Raw genomic sequence first — 21209 nt, forward strand, 5'->3', positions numbered from 1 at the left:
AAGTCAAGGGTCTTATGCCAGAAAATACCCTAAAATGTTAGTAACCATACAGTGTATGAAAAATTATCAAAACTTTAAATGTTTGAAATATTTTTTTGTCACGACGATAACTTGAGTAATTCTTAACCGATTTTGATGATTTTTCTTTTAATCGACGAGGAATGAAATTCCTGAGGTTAAGTTCGAAGATGAGCCATGTCGGGATAAGGTTCTGGAAACTATTCCAGAAAAACATGATTTTATTGATAATTTTAATTGATAATACAGTGCTGATAATTGATATTTTGATAATTTAATGTGTTGTGGTGATATTATTATATAAAATGTAACTGTAATAACTGATAATTGGTAATAATAATATTGTTCCCTTGGCTGAAAGTCAAGGGTCTTACGCCAGAAAATACCATAAAATGTTTGTAACCTAACAATGTATGAAATGTGAAGGATAACGTAATTGTTTGTAACCTATTTTTTTTGTAATCACGATAACTTGATTAATTCATAACCGATTTTTATGATTTTTTTTTTAACGGCGAGGAATGGGATTCCAGAGGTTAATTTCAAAGATGGGCCATATCGGGATAAGATTCTGGAAACTATTCCAGAAAAACAGGATTTTACTCTGTTGATAATTGATAATACATGTTAATTGAAAATTAATATTGATAATTTAATGTGTTGTGACATTTTATGAAATGTTATGAGAAACGTAATTGTTTGTAATCTATTTGTCACGACTTGAGATGACTTGAGTCATTCTTAACCGATTTTAATAAAATTTGTTTTAATCGACGAGGAATGGAATTCAAAGATGGGCCATGTCGGGCCTAAGGATCTGAAAGCTATTCCAGAAAAATTCATTTTACGCTGCTTATAATTGATAATTGATAATTATTGGTAATTGATAATTCCCTTCACTGAAATGTTTGTAACCACACAAAGATAGTTGGAAGATAGGACATGTGGGCCTAAGTATCTGGAAACTATTCCAGAAAAACAGGATTTTACTCTGTTGACAGTTGATAATTTAATGTCTTATTCCCTTGACTGGCAGAAAATAGTGAAAAATTTTGGTTCCTAAAATATTGCAATATTAGACAGCTCGGCCTTGCGAGAAGTTTGCGATTAGACCAAACCTAATATTAGACAAGTGACGAGTGTGAAGTTTGCGGCCCGATCGAAGCGAGGGTCGTAATTCACACGAGTTTCGGTATCGTATTGCAATATTAGACAGCTCGGACAAGCGAGAAGTTTGCGATTAGACCAAACCTAATATTAGACAACTCTGACGAGTGTGAAGTTTGCGGCCCGAGCGAAGCGAGGGTCGTAATTCACACGAGTTGCGGTATCGTATTGCAATATTAGACAGCTTGGACGAGCGAGCAGTTTGCGGCAAAGTATCAAGCAGAGTAATAGAAAAAAATAAAGCAGTTAATTTTGGCGGTGTCAAATGTCATTTTGATTTGGTAAGATTTTTACACTCGTAAAATTGCGATGAGAGCCAACGTATATTTGAAAACTAGGCACGAACGTTCTTTCAATGAAAATGTGATCACTGAAAAAGGCTTTAAAACACAATAGAATTTCATTGTGTCTTTATCGGATGCGCTTCTTTGTAGACGATTAATCTGATATGAGATGAAAAAATCAGTTAAAATAAATTAAGATATTTATAATAGTGTAATATAATTGGTTAATTATTTTGGAAAAATTATCAGTCAAGGGACCCGACCCGCCCAACAGGTGGGACCTAGTTTATATGAGCAATTTTGACTAGTGCGACAAGGACGCTTCTGTTCTCGTACTTAATTCAGTGCTATGCTTTTATGGATGGCTATGGCAGTTTTAACAGTCATTTATATAATTTTGTCGTATTCACTTTTTCATTATAGTTTCGCTTCGTTCGTTTGATAACGTCACATCTAGTGAAAAAACAACACTTTTTCACAACTTGTTGCATATTGTCGAACAAGAATGAAATGTTGTGGAATGGACATTTTCTTCTAAATTTCAAATGTCTGTTTATAATTTTAAGCGGAAATCATGACGCATAATAAAAGAGCTAACAAATTCAACAGTTGCACTTTTACACTTCATACAGCAGTTTTAAATATTATTCCATAATCCATAGAATCTATTACTTCACTAAGTATTTTGTATAAATACAAAATCTTTCGTTTCATGGTAGTCTATAACTCATTTAAACACCCTAACAGGTTCACAAGTAAAAATAGACAATGCTGTGACAACAAAACCATTTTCCAATAGTTCATTGTACCAATAATTTATGCAATGCATAAAATCGGATTGTCCAGTCAACTAATCTGGAATGTCATAATTTCACATTGTTACCCAATAAAATTTTATTAAAAAGATAACTTTGTCTTTAAAGAGTATGGAGCGCAATGTTTACGAGCTGAATCTTGTCTGAGTGATGATACTGAATTTCACCGAGATATTATAAAAAGTCTTACTTTGTTCACCGTTAAACGGGTAAACCCAAAGTTTGTATCAAAATATTTTATTGCCCAGAAATAGCTTAAATAATCCAAAGTCTGTAAGCATTAATGTCTAAATGCTGCTTTAAATACGTACATTTTAGTGAAGGGTGAATAAACATTGGTGGAATTAATTTTATTTATATTTTGATAATAAGCGTAACGAATACGGTCCTTCCATAAAAGGCTTGGATTAACGTAAAAATCAAAACCAACTCATTCGTCCGCAGAGTATTATGAAATTATTCTCCCGGGGGTACCGGCTAAAATAAAGCAAAAGTTACCAGTGGTCATTGACCATACAATAAAAATGTTATGTTTATGAGTGACCCAAAATTGTAACAAAAATACAGACTATAATAAAAGTCTTTTATATGGAAACGGATATATGTACGTACAAGCACGCGTACTCGGGATGTAGGATAACCTCAAGATTCTATGCGGAGAGAATGTTCGTTTGTAACATTGACAAGCAGTGGAAAGCCTAATGAAACCATGATATGTACAAATTATTTATTTTACTTTTTTGAATTGAACTGATGTATCGGAAAGCACTCTCCCAGCACAAATCACCAAAATTTATGTTTATTACATAGTTGGATGGGACCATACCACAATTTAACCATTTTTTTTTTGCCGATGCCACAATGAAACGAAAATATGGCCTATCGTAAATATGAAAAATTGTTGTAGTAAACCAAAAATGTTTCGAAAATAACGTAAACGGTTAGAATTTGCTGTTGGCGTTCTTTTTTTTTTGTTCTCTGATATGATCATATTGTGTCGTATTCTGTTGTAAATAATACTTTTGTTTACTTAAAATTGATTAAGGTTCGCTGGAATATATACTCACACTTTTCCTATAAGAGGAAAAAACCAAAACATAACTCACCAATATACGGGCAGAGGTTTTTAGGCGTTAAACATTAGATGTTAGAAATAACACTTCTGTTTCTTATCTGATTCTGCCGAGAAATTGCTGTATTTCTCTCTCCACAAATGTTTTCTTGCTCCTTGTTGAATTCTTATATGAATAACTTCGTAACGGCTTTTTATTTCATTGATGTTATACTAATCATCGATGTGGGTGGATGTTCAGGATTGGTATTGGAGCGAAATCGGACGCATTTTCTATTGGATTTTTTTGTATGTGCCCAGTAATGTATTCGACCCCAGAACCCAAAACCACTGTCAAAAAAATTCTGGCTGGTCATCAAAAACCGAAAACTTGCACTTTTCTTACAAAAATTTTACCAGTTACACGAGGCGTACAGGGTCGTGTTGGGTATCTTTTGAAAGGTAATTGCATGTACTTCCGGGGGAAATAGGGTCTTATTGGGTTTAAAATTCATCCACACTGAGATATGTACAGTTGAAGTTTTCAACCGAAAAAAAGACTGAAAACTTACACTTTTCTTACAGAAATTTCTCGTGTCATTAGAAAGGTAATTTAATTTAAAAATACTTTTATATAATATAGTCTTTTATATGGTAAAATGCAGAATGAAGTACTAGACTTGAAATCAACAGATTAAAAATACTTTGATCGATGGAAGTAATAGACCTGATAATAAAACTGGTCATATGCTTGCCTTCTGTATCAGATTTCTTCCGAATGTTAAATTGATTTACCTAAAAATTACCTAATTTCACGTTTTATATCGGTCCGATTCGTAACTTATATTAATATTTTTAACTACATTCCTCCGATGTATCATCAAACACCTTGTTTGTGTGGTTCAATAACATTTTCTTAACAATTAACACATCAACAAAAACATTATCAGTTAACTTTCGCTTACTTATAAAAACTTACTCACAAAAATCATGAAATCAAAATATTTTTCAATTTTAATGGCTAAACTTACTACACCAGCCTCAAGAAGCACCCAATCCATAACCCAATTAGCGGGCTCGCTCGTAGAAGCTAATTTTAGATGCGGATCGAACAATTTTGATCCGTCTTCTACAGACTCTGTGTTGCTACATTCTTATCACACAACCTGCTGTATATTTGCTCTTGTTGAATGGTGAGCAGCTTCGAAATGTGCCTTCCCGAATTGGGTAAGTTTCAAATGGATGGGTTTATATTCGGCTGACAAATAACTTGTTTCAAATGTAAACATAGTGCCATCGTTATTAGACTAAGTAGTATATGGCACAAACCTGTTACAGACGGCAAGCATAAGACCAGTAATATTATCGGGTCTATTACTTCAATCGATCAAATTATTTTTAACGCATTCACTTGGAAGGGCTGACATTTGGGGTTTAGCAAAATGCCAGGATTTAGCCCATTTCAAAGGAATGCGTTGATTTCAAATCTTGTACTTCAATTATTTAACATACATTTTACCATATTACCATGTTACCCACATCTTGTCATTATTTTTGTCGTCGTTATCGACAACCAGATGAATAGCCGTATGTGATAGGTTAAATTGATTTTCACTTTGCTTTTCAGACAAGCACCGATGCCTCTTAACTGCCATCTAAGCGAGGCTGTGCATTTATTAATGTACAGGAAGTACAGATTGATAAGCGAGTTTTATTATAAGTTAAAAATTTGACGTCAATTGTTTGAGATAGAGGCAGATGTAAAATCAATGCAAGCAAATAACAGAACAGGGCCAGTTGCTGAACACATCGTACTCCTGCGTGTAAATTAATTCTTGAGTTTCACCTTACCAGCTATTGTCTATATTTGCTTCCCCATTGTGACTGTTCTCCCCGGAATGACAACTTTGATAACTAGCTCTTTTTAAAATTAGACTATCTAAATCTGGGCCTTGGGCTATCTAATTATATATATTTATTTATTTATTTGTTTATTGATCAATAAACAGGCCTTTCGACCCAATAACATATTAATCATTTACAAATACTAAACATAAGTTCTTTAAGAACTCTGAGTCTGAGATAAATTATAGGTCTGTACCGCATTCTGCATACCATAAAATATACTGAATCTCATTGGACTTTCGAAGAAAATGGAGTAGCAACTCTTTTGATAAATTTTTGACACTATCTGTTAAAAAGCACCGTTATTCATTTCCTCTGCCACTGACTGTCGTGATTCCAAAAGGTTTGATAGTCAATCGTGTTTCATTGTACGTTTATAGCTACATTTATGAGCGTGTTTCTAATTTCACTAATGCTTATTATTATTAATATAGAATGCACATATCCCTCGAATGAAACTAAACTGCATACATAACTGGTATGAGTGGATGCTAAGCTTTCTACAGCATTATATATCGTGACCTCTGCATCATGAACTTAAATTATGTTAAAAGTTCGTCAGCGAGTGTATGCATGATGGTATCTTGGTTATATGGAATTTGAATTTTGGTTAAATTTAATGATCAAAATTTTGTGGTTTTTCTCTTTTTGGTTAAATTAAACGACTCCACACACAGATAACACTAGCAGAAAGTGGAAAATATTAAAACTTTTCGAATTATTGTAGTTTTGGAGTGTTTTTTTTTAAACAATTTTATGCTTAGATAGACTATCACTGACGGTATACAGTTTATATAATAAATTGATAGTGGAATTTTTGAAGGGTATTTTTCTTTAGCACAGAAACTATGGTCGATGTTTTTGATATATTGTATCATTTACGACATCCTAGCATGACTGTAACATAAAATTTAGTTAGCACGAAGTGATCAATAATTTTCTGCAACGGCGCTGCGAAAAGTGAACTTTTTCATACGTCGTTTGGGTGACTTGTTGCGAAATAATTACATTATACCACTCAAATGAGTGGCATAATGAAAAATCTTACGAAAGCAGGTAAAATGTATGATGAAGGTAGAGTAATGTTTTGCATTTCAAAAGTTCACTTTTCGCGCTTGTAGTAGAAAACACTAGAGCAAAAAAAAATCCAATCGTACGTAACAAGATCACCGACGGCACACTTCGATTTTCTTCTGGTGTGTTATCGCACACGGTGTGTTGCTAACTTCGGATCGAGTCGTATTTTCATATGTTTCTTGTTACATAAATAACCATTCCAAGTGACTCAATGGGATTGTAGAGCTAGATGCGTCACTAGATGAACACTTATGGGGGCACCGTGTCATACGCAGTAAACTTTCATTACGGCAAATCTAAAATGTTTATTCATGAATGCAATTTTGATATTTAATTATGCAGCCATTTCAACAATTTCAATTCAATTCTTCATGCATACCACATGAGTCCACCATTACGCTACGGACGTATGTATGTGCTGTGCTGCATGTATTGTAACGTAACGTCGATACCGCATTTCGAATGAATACCAAGAATTGAAATTGTTGGTTCTTCTGATTCCATGGCTATAGTACGATTTGAAGCTATTAGCAGCAAGTATATCATTTGATCCGATTTGTAAAGTTTTTTTCGCAACAAGTGACGAAAAGTAGGACTTTCCGTTGTCTTTATTGCGGAAAACGTTGTATACGACTCGATGACAAATGCTTTTTTAGGTACACGATATGTATTGTAACACTCGGCCTAGGGCCTCGAGTGACCATCTTCACATCTAATGACTTCAATCGTTTTACCGTTCCTTTCTCTACAAAACTCCAAATTATGTGGAAACTATCGTTTCTTTTGTCATTGGTGTCGATAAAAGATGGTTAGCTGAGGGTTTTAGTGCATTACTAATATAAACTAGTAATATCACCACACCATACTGAAATGATCCGTTTTCGCAGCTTGTGTTATTGCTATTTTCTGACGTCACATATTACATGTAGTGCTAGTACATCAAACTAAACAACATCATTTCAATACCTGCAGTGAAAATAGAAATTTGTATTAAATTTAGTAAAGCAATTTTGCATCTCGTGTATTGATTGGTAGAAATTGTAGAAATATGATATTCGGGGGTAGTTCAAATATCAAAAATTTACATTATAAATGATGAAAATACGCGAAATGATGCCAGACAGAACGCACAATTAAATATCGAATCATTAGGGCGTGTATTTACCTGTGTTGATTACCATGAATTGTTCTCCTTTTCAGCGTTTTTTTACTATTTTCGTATTGTGCACTGATAAAAAAATTTCGTCAACATACGTCTAGTTTGTTGTATGTATGAAATGGCTGGCAGACAGTTTCATTTCTTCCTTTCTTCGGATTTGTATATTCCAACGTCTGACATGCATATCGTACTTGTTCGACGCATAAATATACGAGTGACACAAATAATCACGAGCAGTATATATTAGCGTGATTCTTACTTGTATGGAAAATTTTTTTTTGTCGATATTTGAAAATTACATACCATACAAAATATTGTGTTGGTATATGGAACATTTTTCTCTATGGACGCGATATATATGTACGATACACATGTCATACGTTGAATTATACATATCCGAAGTAAGGCAGAAATGAAGCTATCTACAAGCCATTTCATACTGGACGTTGACGAATTTTTTTTTTATCCGTGTGCCTTTCGTTGTAATTCAAAACTTTTTTTTCGTATTGTACTGTTTTCGGAGATGGTTGGACGTCGAGATGGTGTAATTTCATGCGGATTGAAGTAGTTTGTCTCAGAGGTTAGATTTTATTATCGTTGTTCTCTCTGAATTTACCAAAGTAACTACTGCGGGTAACCATTTCAACCGACGAAAATAAAATAATTGAAGTGGCGAGACCGAAATAAAGCGGATAAATTCAGGCAAATGTTGAGAATGAGAATGGTTAACATAAAATATTACATTGAAATTGTTTTTAATTTAAAATTTAAATAATTTTTTTTTCTCTCTCTGTACATCTCCCATTGTGCATTAAACTTGATGAGGTCATTTATTTCATTTATGGCATATTCTTATTCATAGTCAAAACGTGTGATGCAGCAAATTTTCAACATCCTAAGAGGATATTGGAGTGGGTATTACATTTGCATACAAATTGCTATTTAAATGTCTAAATGCTAAACGTGAACAAACTATATAAATGAACTCCATATTATTCCTTTTTATAATATAACTATAATATAGTCGACCTAGTCCATGGTCGACCTAGAATTCGGTTAAAATATTATTTATACATAAAATTTAGGAAACTATTAAAACGAGTAAAAACTTTCGTGAATTTTTGTTTATTAAAAATGTATATTTGCAGTGCTATCTATAAATAATATCTTATAAAATAGACGGTAGAGAAACTCATTTTAATCTTTCATAAAATCGTAAATGTGGATAGAGAGAATTTTGTGTGCACTGCGAAATATTTCCCATTTAGTACACAGTATTTTTGAACCGTTAATTCGTCACGGCATCTGATTTCTCCGAACAACAAACCTTATTTGCAATGCAAAAATTATCGCATGCACTTGGATAGGAAAATATTTGAAGGAAATAATTTCGGAGAAGGCGAAAAAAAAAAAAACAAAAATCCACCGCGTTTTTTTCCCACTATTATGGTAGCTCAAATATAAATTAATTTAACGCAGCTGTGAACAGCAATTTATTCGAAGTTTTATGAGGCGCTACCCTGCAACCGAACAACCCAACAATGGAGTATAAATATCATACACATCCATATACATACGACGACGACTACGACAACAACTATATCCGCATTACCGCTAGCATCAATTTCAATGTAAATGTCACCCAGCACCGACTTATTCGAAAGAGGTGTACTTTAATTTTCATTCATCATAATAATTATAGAGAGAAATCCTCGCAATTCGTACATGTTACATAGATCCCAATTGCTGCTCCATTTTCATTAAGGCGATATAAACATGTGTACAGTTGCCACATACAATATCTTTGTACAATAAAATGCTATATACTGAACAACCACAAATGTGCTTTGCTCTTTGTGCTTTCCCTACAAAGTTAAGTTTATACAACCATCTAAGAATTTACCACAAACATTGGATTTCAGGTATTTTCCATTTTCACCATAAATAAAATTTTCTTTTAAGAGATTTCCAGGTCAATTTACTTTAAAAACTTTTAGTTTACCTTAAAGCTTTGATGTTATTTACATGCATACCGACAAGATTTCAGCAGAGACGCTCTGTTCGTTTTTCTTTCTTTTCCATTTTTCTAATGCGAAACCACAAATGCGAGTAAAAGGGGTTGTTACAAATATGAATTCAAAATTCAAAAACTGTGTGTGTGTGTGATACAATAACCCGAGACGATGCATCAAGAGATCAAAATAAAGAAATTTTTGTTTGAGAAAAGTCACTCAAGATAATGAAAAATGGCAAAGCTTTTTGGTATGAAAGGGAAGGAAATTGCATTAAATGTGCATATGCATTCAGGGGTGATAGTATGGAAATTTTAATTTGGCTTGTAAAATGTACTTTGTTTATTTGATTCATGCATGCAATGGTGCAACGGAGCGTTTTACGGTTATGTAATAATAGCGTAATGAGAAAAGTGCACAACAAGAGAGTCTCTACTTAAATTTTTAAATTTCATTCTAAAACCATTGCTCTGAAAAACTTATTATACTTTTCGTTCAATGCATGAGCTCATCTAAAATACTACGAAATGTATGATGAAAGGGATTAGCCAGTGTGAGCGATCGTTTTAATATTTAAATTGGATGAGTGAGTACGAGTACACTTCTAATTGTAAGCAACCGGTTTGCTTGGCTGCTTCATAAATTGGTTGATGAAGCTCTGTATGGAAATGAGATTCGTGGAAAAGTTGTTGCAAAATCATTTCGCAGTAAAGAATACTTACTACATTCAAGACTTCACGTTAACAGCGAACATAAGAGCTATCTAAAAATTTTGTTGCAAAAGTCAACAATATAACGTTACTCTTTGAACGATATAATTTGATGCAGTTGATCCACGCAACCTATTCATGGAAGTGGGTTGTAATACGCAAGAATGTAATGCTCTTTTTTATCAATGCTTAAATTACACATTCAAAACATATTGTACAGGTGCAGTGCATAGAGGTGTTCAAAATTGAATGAAAAAACTAATTTTCTTAAAATTCTGATTTCAGTTAGATTCCAAAATAAGTCACATTGTCGATTAGGGTGGATCGACAATCATACAAGTTTATTTTTTTCATGCTATACATTTTGTGGTTGTGGATTTTAAAGTTGGTAAAAATCGAGCTACCCTATTATCGATGGCGATATATGGTTGATTAAATCAATTAGATGTAAAAACCTCTGAGACTTTACCATTTTTCCACTATTTTCGTTAGTATTCTAACCACTTCTCGATCAATCGAGAGCCCGAACTGTCACAATCCATTTCAAGGCGGTCACAGTAGTTGCAGTAGTAATTTTTTCTTAACACAGTCGAACGATTACCATTTAAAATTCAGAACCATTTCCCTATCCGAATGCCATTGATTGAAGAGCATTTGATGAAAATTTAAAAAAAAATGGCAAATAACATATCCACTGAAGATTAGTTTATAAAAAAGTTAATTTTTTCTAATCTAACATGATGTCACATTATAAAATATGTTTTTGAACCGGTGAATAAATGACCAACCGTTCCAAATGAAATATTTGCTTAGACAGAATATGTTTCATTTCATTATTGTAATTTTAACTTGATAATTATTCCATGAAAACACGGACTTGTTGATCAGTCTAATTCCGAATATGAAATCTGAGTAAGATTAGAGTAAATCATCTGTTATTGACAGCAACGACAAGAAGAAACAATGAGATTGCTAGTGTCACATTTATAGCGAAATATATATGATGAAAATATTGAAGTGATAGATTTTGCGATTACGAATGTTAGGTTGCTTGGGATCAAGCTTCTCTTCCTTTAGTTTTTGGTGGATTGGGGATTCGGAAAGTTGAAGACTTGGCAATGCCTGCCTATCTGTCATCTGTGTATTCATCATCTCACGACAGAGTAAAGTTAACCAGGCAGGAGCGCTTGTTTGACTAGGGACCTGAATAATCTAGTAGCCCTTGATATTTTGCGAATAAAATTTTTCAATTTATGTCAGTGTTCATTTGAGTTCATTTTCATACAGTGTATTACGTCCCTTATTTGACGTTTCGAAAATGAACCGCTCCTGCCTGGTTTATTTTACTCTGCCGTGATCATCTGATTTGTCGAATGAAATTTTGTGTAAATTTAATTTGCGAATAATTGATGATGACATTTCAAGCATAGTAGATACCATTCCTAACGATTTTATTCCAGATAATGATGAAATGAGAAAGGTGCAACGAAACTGGGACCTACCGGTGATTAGGAGCAGTTTTAGCGAGATGTTAGATTCTAGTGAACCTGTTACTCGTGCTAGACTACTTGCGTCATCTACCAAAGAATCTTCAAAGTGGCTGCAGGTTGTCCCATCGAGTCAACTAGGTTTACTATTAGATAACAATGCAGCGAGAATTGCTGTTGGTCTTCGTTTAGGATCCCAGTTGTGTGAAGAGTACAAGTGTAATTGTGGTAATGTGGTTAAGAAGGACGGTTTGCATGGTTTATCGTGCAAATTAAAGATAGGGATTATTGTAAAACACGATTCTGTCAATAATGTTTTTGGTCATGCATTTTCCTCTGCAGGATTTCCCAATATTTTGCAACCACCTGGTATTTCCGTAGTTCCGTGGAGTCATGGAAAATCACTTTTATGGGATGTAACAATACGTGATACTTTGGCTCCTTCATACATCAGTGAATCCTCTAAGAAAGCAGGGTCTATTGCAGATAAAGCGGAGAGATTTAAGCATAATCATTATATACGTCTTAAAGAAAACTATTTATTTATCCCCTTGCCTTTGAATCATTAGGTTGCATGGGTCCAGAAACAAAGAAATTTATTGACAAGTTGGGATCGTTGATGAAGAGAGCATCAGGGGAGCCACGTTCCAAAGATTATCTGTTGCAGAAAATTTCTATTGCTATACAAAGAGGCAATGCGGCATGTATTCTTGGAACTTTAGGAAGTAATAGAGCGGATGATTTTTATTTATTGTAATATTTGTTGATTGAAAAGATCGTTTTTTTATTGACTGCGCCATATGCGAGCAGTCTTTTTTTCGCTTTGAATAAATAAATATCAGATTTTGTATTAAGCACAGTGAAATGCTTCACACAAACAAATGAAGTAACAGATTTAATGGTTTTATGCAGTACGCGTACACTTTAATTATTGTGAAACTTATGCGCACTCATCCTACTTATAATGTATAACTACCAGGGTAATTAATGTTTACAAAAAAAAATCTGAATATAATGAAGCTACGACTAGGTCAGAGAGCATCAATCGTTTTTCAACAGATCAATTACAGTTGTTCCATTCACACTAATTACATTAAATCCTAGATGTGACAAATTGTTAATCTTTGTTTAAATAAATCTATTTGAATTGGTTTCCGAATCCAATTCTACACTTCGGCCGGTTCTCAACTCTACATTTTCTATACCGAGAACATCATTTCCCACATCACATTTTCAAATGGCAAGAGTAATAATAATTAGTATTGTATTTGCTTCATCACGACAAAATATCTAAACAAAAACTTACGAATTGAATGAACCAGATACCAAATAATCCTCAACTAACGATCCCCATCCTATAATCGTCATCAAATACAGAAATTTATAACAATAGATATCAGAGTCCATTCATATTATGAACCAATAAGGAATTTATATTGTGCCGATGTAAGCATTGTGCTCACAACCTTGACAGAAGAGTGGACTAGGAAATAACAACATTACAGGAAGTATGGTGTATCACTTATACCAGTTATGGGTAAATGTGTACACACGCATACATATTATTACAAATGGTGAAAATGTGGAATAGACAGACAACCGAAACTAGAATACGGAACATTTTGCGTTTTATTCCGATAGAAAATACAATAATTAGAATGAGAAGCTATTTTCTATTGTTCCAGCGAAATGAGTATAGATTTGTCTTTCACTTTATCAGATTGAATATGACAACAATTCATGTTAATGCAAACAAATATCTGAAATCATCGAGAGCGGAAAAAAAAACTTCCAACATTACAGCAAACAATAGGCTCGGGGTTCGTCCGTTAATCTAAATCATATTTTGTTGTTTGGAAAATAAAAGAAAAACATTTTTCTCTTACATTTCCAAACTTCCGGGTGTACGAATCTCGTTTTTTTTTCTTTTTCCCTTCTCTTGTTTCTCCTCTGTCCCACTTCATTTATAAAATAAAATTGCCCCGCAACATTAAAGGAATTCATTAAAAACGCATAAGTTTCACTTAGTTTTAATGGAATAAGTAATTGTATTTGCCGATTCCGTTTATAAAAATAGAAAGCGTGTTTATTGTGTTGGATATCGAATCATTTCAGATAATCTGAATTTATGTTTCTATTAATGGCGATTTCTGTTTGTTCGTCCTTGTGTTCCAATATTACGTTGGTTATTATGTGTTTCTAGACTGCGAGAATGACGAGCAATTCTTTTTCCCCACTGTACTTCAGCTTAAGGCATACTACATACATATCCTCCCTCTAAAAAATAACCAAACCGCACACACACCATATTATACACATGAAATGTATAGATCTGTTAGATCTAAACGAGCTAGATGACAGTGCAAATTGTCTTTTGAAATGCTTTGCTTAGCTTAAATTATTTTTTATTGGTTATATTCGTTACAGCAAACAAGCCGAACGAGGGGCTTTGTCGTTCAATGAATGGATGTAGACGATTGTTAAAATAAATGTATGTGTTGTTACGTATACGTTACTATAAAGCTGTATACTTGATTGTTTATGGCTCTTTAAGTGGTTTTACTGTTTTTATTTAGCTTCATAAAAGCGAATATAAAATGCAAGTTCATTGGAGGTGAATTATTCGTTATGAAAACATGGATTCTGTTGTTTAGTCTCACGTATTGTAATGAATGTTATTGAAAATATTCTGTACGTAAACCCAGACTTTATTCGAAGCCTTTCACACATTAGTTACTAGACCGAAATATTGGAACACATTCCATCAACACCGTACTACTATGAAACAAATAAAAGACACTTCTTCAGATTGAATGATTGTCAGGACGATATATCCATGCCAATTGATATGATTAGTTTTTTGTTAGTTGGTCAGGCACGTGTGTAATATTTTTTTATTGACATCACATCGAATTGATACACTTAATTACACTTGCACGTGGTAAACATTATGTAAGCTTTATCATGGTAGAAGATAGAAATTCTAAGTAAAACAAGGCATCAGAACAGTCGGAGCGTTTGCTGCGACTTAGCCCCGTACAACCCGTGATCCTATTTCGTTCGCAACCATAATACGTCCGTAGCCGTAATACGCCCGGAACCCTAATACGTCTACAACCCTCTAATGCGTCTGTTACCAAAATGCAAGTCAAGTTGGGCATTGTCAAATTTACTGAAACTGTTCATTTTTAAAATTGCGCATAGCGCAATTACGAAAGCCCGTACGAAGTACCTTTCAAATAAAACCAACAATTTACGACATTATTTTAGAAACCCAAAATTTTTTGCCAACTTTCCATTGGGTATTCAATTACCTCTCAAATGAAACAAAAACTAGCAAAATCGGTTGAGATTTACTCGATTTATGTGCAAAAAGCACTTAGGGCCGAGTAGCGGCCTTAGTCCAAGGGCCCAAATTTGAAACTTTTTTTGCCATCATTCTATTCGGCATTCAATTATCTCTCAAATGAAACAAAAACTAGCAAAATCGGATGAGATTTACTTGATTTATGTGCAAAAAACACTTAGGGCCGAGTAGCGGCCTTAGTCCAAGGGCCCTAATTTGAAAATTTTTTCGTCAAATTCTTTTCGGTATTCAATTACCTTCCATAAAAAACTAAAACTAGCAAAATCGGATGAGATTTACTCGATTTATGTGCAAAAAACACTTAGGGCCGAGTAACGACCTTTGAGCCCTCCCAACAAGCCCACGTTGCATCTTACCCAAAAACAATGTTCAGCAACTTTGTTCTACTCGTCAATACCTTTCATTTGATATATCACAAGCAGCTATTGCGTGCGTATTTCGGCGAAAGACTGAAAAACACCTATAGGGCCCTAGCTCTGGAAGGGCAGACCCTATCATGCCCATTTTCGAACTTGACCTTACTTTTGTCGATACCAATCGGGGAAAAAAAGAATTTTGAAAAAAGGTTGTGATTTGCTCAAGCTAGAGGGGTCACAGACGGACGGACGGACGGACGGACATTTTTTTTATTCCGGATTCGTCATCTATAAACATAACCAAATGCTTTGCCCTTACTGTCTGCTTCCAATTCGACGTGTTACAAACGGCATATTAATCTTATAAGCCCCCAGTACTTCGTACGGGGCTAAAAATGTACGCTTCGATAACTAGGACACGTTTTGGTTCCATTATGGTTGTTAATTGCTAAATATTTTAAAAAAGAAGATCCATATCAAGTCAATAAAGGTATTCGTAACTTTGATTTTATCGAGAGAAGGGTTTGACCAGGGATTGAACCTTTATATTTTCATTGGAATCTGTAGATCTGATATCTGCAATAAGATGAAAAAATTTTTCGAGCTGACTGTGGTGTGATAGCTTTGCGAGCTTCAGATCTGCAAATTTTAATGAGAAAAGGTACAATTCAAAAAATCAATAGAATTATTGAATAAATAGTAATTTGACAGGTCTGTTATTTTTATACGCGATATGCTGGATATACGAGTGTATCAAGTATAAAATCGCAGCAGCGAATACCCTTAAATTTGCTTCATTTAAAAAGTTCAATGTTTGCAACCACAGCGATGTTTGATGGACTTTATTAATGTGAAAATGTTCGCTCAACATACAGTACTATAATATTTTCTAATACCAAACTTATAAATATTTATTAACCCAAAAGTAACCTTCATCGTTAAAAATATTCAGGCCAAAATAATGTGTAATCATAATCAATTTTCATAGAAGATTTCCATAAAGTTAATTTCGTTTCGACAAACAAAAAACTTTTTTTTTCGGACTACCCAAGGCATTTCATTTCCATTTAAAACAGTTCAGACCGTAAGTTAACTTTTTTTTCTGTTGTTCAATTGTAATTTACCAAGTAATTGACTACAAGCTCATTGAAAGTTTTTTTTTTATTCTACGCACCCAACCGAAAACACACTCATTTATGTAAGGAAGGTAACTTTCGAATGAATAAATATAATAAAAAATGAAACAATCACGCAATGCTGTATGATTGGTTGTGAGGTTAATATTTTCCCATTCACATCGTTAGCACAAAATAATTGTAACTTTTCGAATTATTCTTATGACTTTCGATTTGCCACCGTTTTTGGTTGGAATAAGATATAAATTTATGTATTTACTAGCTTTAACATCATCATAATATAGCGATATTCAATCCACAGAATATAGAATCAAGTTGATGTTACTAACATAAGGAATAAATTCATTCATGCAACGGTAAGAACATTCATCACAACATTTTATCGACCTTCGCAGACCGACGAAAGAAAATTGCTTAATTATTTGGAAAAGCTTCGGGAAAGCATTTATTGGGTTGAACGAAGTCATATTTTAGGTAAAAAATTGAGGTGCTCCAATAAAACTTTTATATATTAGGGAAGGTCACTGAATATTTGAAATACCACCTGTTTATCTTTTAGAAACGATTAGACTATTCATTTGCTATTGATAAACGACTAGAAAACAAGTGACTTGTCCAGATGGCGCTTACGTGCAAGGCAATAGATAAATCTAATGATATAGCCGATTTTGAATCATGTACTTGTCAGAAAATAATAGGAATAATTTTTTACACACCAAGGAAAAAAAGTTGAAAAGTCGAGTTTTCATGGGAAGTTTGTGGATCCGCGACGAAGCCGATGTCAATAAACACGTGAAAACCCGACAGCAGAATAAAATAAACCAGGCAGTTGCGGTTTATTTTTGTAACGTCAAATATGGGACAAATTAATTCAGGTTTACGCACCCATGATGACGAAGAAGTAGAAAGATTCTATGAAGATGTCGAGAAAGCTCTGGACGAAAACCCATCACATTACCAATATCTAATCGGTGATTTCAATGCGAAGCTGGGAAAACGAGAAGAAGACTCCGAAGAAACCGAAGATAGACCAATAATAAGAAACGTGGGATCGGAGGATATGCCCGACATAACTGTTGATGAAGTCAAGGCCGCAGTAGCCGAGATGAAAAACAAAAAGTCTCCAGGAGAAGATGGTGTTCCAGTGAAGCCATTAAACTAGGTGGAGACTCCTTATTAAAGGCAATCACGGCTTTGTTTAATCAATGTCTCCAATGGGAAGAATTACCAGAAGCCTGGGAAAATGCTGTAATTACATTGCTGCATAAAAAAGGAGACATAACAAAGCTGGAAAATTACCGACCCATAAGCCTATTGTCAACACTCTACAAGTTGTTTATGAAAATCATTACGAAGAGGAACACTAACAAGTTCGACTTCTACCAAATGTTGAACAAGCTGCTTTCAGATCTGGTTTCAGCACAAACGACCATTTGCAGGTGATGAGAACGCTTATTGAGAAGTGTCGTGAATACAACATCGACATAGTCTTGCTCTTCATAGACGCATTAGACGAATGTAGAGTAGACTCAAGGTACTCCAACACAACTCGATATGTGTACAAAAATGCTACTTCATGTATAAAACTTCATAAGAGCACGGAGAAATTCAGAATCGGCCGAGGTGTAACGTGTAAGGCAGGGTGACACCATTTCACCGAAATTATTCACGGCGATTTTGCAGAGTGTTTTTAGGAAGTTAAACTGGAGTAAAAAGGGAATAAAGATAAATGGAGAATACCTGAGCAATCTCCGCTTCGCTGATGACATTGTACCGATAGCAGCGAATCTAGGTCAGGCTCAGCTTATGCTACAACAGTTAAGTGAATAGGCAAGCAAAGTTGGCCTCAAGATGAACTTATCGAAAACAAAAGTCATGACCAACATCGGGGACGATAGAGAAATCAAAATTGGTGACACTGTCATTGAACGAGTCGACAGCTACGTATATCTAGGACATAAACTGAAGTTAGGTCTAAACAACCAAACTGCACAAATAAGACGTAGGATTGGTCTTGCATGGGCAGCGTTCGGAAAACTCAGACTAATTTTCAAAAGCAAAATGAATAATAGTCTGAAACGCAAAGTTTTCGACACTTGTGTCCTTCCAGTGCTCACTTATGGAGCGGAAACGTTAACTTTAACGAAAGCATCCGAAGATAAATTGAGAGTGACACAAAGAGCCATGGAACGGAGTATGCTTGGAATAACACTCATAGTCAGAATGACGAATCAATGGATTCGACATCAAACCAGGGTCGTCGATGTCATGGAAAGAATAGCATCTCTGAAATGGAGCTGGGTGGGACATATTGCAAGAAGGACAGACGAACGTTGGACCAAAAAGATCATGAACTGGCGGCCATATAAAAGACGAGCTATAGGTAGACCACCAGAGAGATGGACAAACGGAATTAAGAATATTGCAGGTACAAACTGGCAGCAAATGGAAATGGATCGTACGAAATGGAAAGAAGTTGGAGAGGCTATCCAGCAGTGGATAGAAACAGGCTGAAAAAGAAGAAGAAGAAGAAGAAGAAGAAGAAGAAATATGGGGCCTAATACCTTGTATGAACACTGACATTAATTGAAAAATTTTATTCGCAAAAAGAATCGTCCGGTCGTTGTTACGACAATTTTGACAAAAACTTGGTGGGTCTGGATTTCACAAAAAAATTGGTAGGTTTAAACCTACCAATTTTTTTTTGTCAGATCCACCAACTTTTTAGCAGCGCTCTATCAGAAAGTTGGTATATTGTTTTGTTAAACTTACCAACTTCTTACCAAAGCTACTAACTACAAGAATTACCTTCATTACCAAATATTCCTTGTCTGGTGCTTCTTTAACAAATCGTTAGATTTGTGGTTTTGTCAAAATTGCCGATTTCTTCGCATGATAACCCTTACACGGAAAACTCATATATGCACCCCAGACGAAGAAATCGGGAACAGCTTCACGCTTATAGAACATTAGTTGTGTGCTGCATATTGATCTGAGGATCATACAATGCCCGCCTAATGAATATTGTTGTTGTGTGCTGGATATTATTTTTCAGCGTGCAGGTCTTAGCTCTATGCCTGTTTTATAATATAAAATAACGCCATTTTTTTTTCAATTCAATAAACAACCTAATTTATCGTTTAATAGAAGAAATTGATTTAATTAACTTTATCAATTTTATTTGCGTTAGCAAAAAAAACAAAAAAACTTTTTCAAAATTTTTTTTTTTTTTCAATTTTGTTTTTATTATTTGATATTAGCCGTAGATTTATATTTAAATTCATCATATTAAATTGCTAACAGATTTTTTTTTGCTTACGTTTTTTCCGGTCACCCACCCAAGTACGGACCGCGACCATCGATGCTTAACCTCAGTTTCTGACTGCCAACGACTTTACCACTGCTGCTATACTGCTTGCATATAGTGGCAGTCTTATTTCGAACCGTTGTTACTTTGCTTTATGCAGCACACAGGCATATTTATACCTGCATGCTGAATATTGACTAAATGAATAAAGTCGTCCGTATTTAGAATGGGTTATGCAACAACATTTAATTGAATTTATTTTCTATGAAATGTAGTACTTCTCCCCACTAAGCAATGTCATCGGATATTATTATTTTAATTCTGAGCCTGGTTCTGAATTAGAGGTTTTTTCAATCGTTCTACAAAAAAACTGTTCACATTAATAGTGAGCATCTATTACGCGAATAAATAAATTAAGATTGGCTCACCTAGTTTGTGTATATTACGTAGGTGGAAGCACGTGGTTTCAGGGGGTTTCGAACATTTAGTTTTTTCATATTGCAGATATTGCAATGTCAAATTCTGTCCAAGATGTGACATATTTGCAAGGTATTGGCCTTTTTCACAAAGTATAATCTGCGTAACCTTCGTAAAAAGAATCTTGAATCTGACAAGAGCACGTGTGCCGACGTGTATAAAACAAATGTTCAAAAACCCCTGCTGAACCGTGGCGATCCTCTTGTCAAACGGACAGCACATAAACAAATATTGCTGAATACCACCAACTATTTCTGTTAACATTTCAAAAGCCTTTAACACCGAAAATGGATTTAAAAGTTCGTTCGTCAAAATTTCTATTGAAATACATAAATGTAACATTATCATTGCATATTAATTCGGTAAAAATAGAAATAACTTTAAATGAAGGAATAAAATTAGATTTGATAATCATCTTTATGCGTATGTTCTTGAGATCTTCCTTTTATTTCATTCTAAATACAGACGACTTTATTCATTTAGTCAATATTCAGCATGCAGGTATAGTTCGATAGTACCATTTAGTCAATATTCGGCATGCAGGTAAAGTTAAGTAATACATCCCACAACTAATTTGAAGATATAATTCAGCACACAGCAAATATATACCTGGGAACCTCACAATATTCCTACTAGCTGAATAATATTGTTGCCGGAACTATATTTTGAAAATATTCATATTACATTTTGTAGATTGATGAGCAGTAGAAATAAATTTGAATAAATATCGGATTTGCTCAGTGTTTAGTTTATTTGCCAAATATTTCTCCCTTAAATCAAGGGCATCTTCAGTGGCTACAACAAACAATATTACTAAAATTAATAACGATTACACAACTAAATACAGTCGTACAATCCTACCTCAACAGAATTGTATTTTC

The sequence above is a fragment of the Bradysia coprophila genome, unplaced genomic scaffold (assembly GCF_014529535.1).
Source record: "Bradysia coprophila strain Holo2 unplaced genomic scaffold, BU_Bcop_v1 contig_138, whole genome shotgun sequence".
Classification (NCBI taxonomy): Eukaryota; Metazoa; Arthropoda; class Insecta; order Diptera; family Sciaridae; genus Bradysia; species Bradysia coprophila.